General features: G+C 47.1%; 1 non-coding gene and 1 pseudogene across 1 annotated transcript; both read left to right on the forward strand.

Moving 5' to 3' along the window:
• Positions 1 to 578: 578 nt before the first annotated feature.
• Positions 579 to 689, forward strand: LOC124853515. Its single transcript, XR_007033857.1, has one exon. It is a non-coding gene; the product is annotated as a U5 spliceosomal RNA (small nuclear RNA).
• Positions 690 to 866: 177 nt separating this feature from the next.
• LOC124853075 lies at positions 867 to 1,008 on the forward strand (annotated as a pseudogene).

Genomic DNA, 1,008 nt, shown 5'->3' on the forward strand with positions numbered 1-1,008 from the left:
TGAGGGCAGAAATTTGGAGCTTGCCCTTTCTCTCCACGCATCGACCTAGCATTGCAGTGCCGCTGGGAACGGTGCACTCTGTTCTTACCTTGTAGAAAACCAAACACTCAAACAATTGTCGCGTATCAAAAGTGAATTCTACACTGGCTCAATGAAAGTGAGGTAACGGCCTGGCACACACAAGTGTGAAACCGCTCTGATGGCTCACTGTTTAGTGACGTGACCATGCACGGGTCACAATGAGCTTGAACTGGATTCCAAATTGAGTTAGAAGCGTTGTCAAGAATGGAAACTTGCTTTCACTCAAGACCTTCTGGGAGACTTGGTGAGAAACCAGAGTCAGCATTTTGGAGCGAATGTAAGTGGTTCAGGGATGTATTGCTTAGGCAGGCTTAAAAGCCAATCACAGTAGTCAGGGCAGGAGGTAATAAAGACGTGTATAATTTTGGTTGGCAGATGGGGGCGGGTTGGGAATGTTGCATACTGGGATCTGACATGGGAAAGCAAAGAGAGGCCTACCGTGAAGGTGGTGATCAGACCGAGAGGCTCCTCTGCTGCTCTCCAACAGAGGGCCATGCTGACTCTGGTTTCTCTTCATAACGCACAAGTCTTTCGCCTTTACTAAAGACTTCCGTGGAGAGGAACAAACATGAGTTGAATATATTTTGGCAGGCTTTGCTGTATGGCTGAGCCTTATGAAATTGTGAAAAGTCAAAGAGCTGTCTAGGTCAGGAAATCAAGCGCCACAAAGGAGAGCTTGGGCGGAGGTGATAAGCAGCAGCCATTGTTATGCACACCTACGAACGGGTACCACAACAAGTGAGATTTGTGCCAAGAGCTTGGCGGACATCCAACACTTGGGGCTTATCGCTCGGCCTTTGGCTAAGATCATGTAGTATCTGTTCTTATCAGTTTAATATCTGATATGTCCTCCATATGAGGACTACATATTAAGCAGATTTTTGGCATGAGGGGCAGTAATTTGGAGCTTGCTCTTCTCTCCACGCA

This window comes from Hippoglossus stenolepis, chromosome 10 (assembly GCF_022539355.2).
Source record: "Hippoglossus stenolepis isolate QCI-W04-F060 chromosome 10, HSTE1.2, whole genome shotgun sequence".
NCBI classification, from domain to species: Eukaryota; Metazoa; Chordata; class Actinopteri; order Pleuronectiformes; family Pleuronectidae; genus Hippoglossus; species Hippoglossus stenolepis.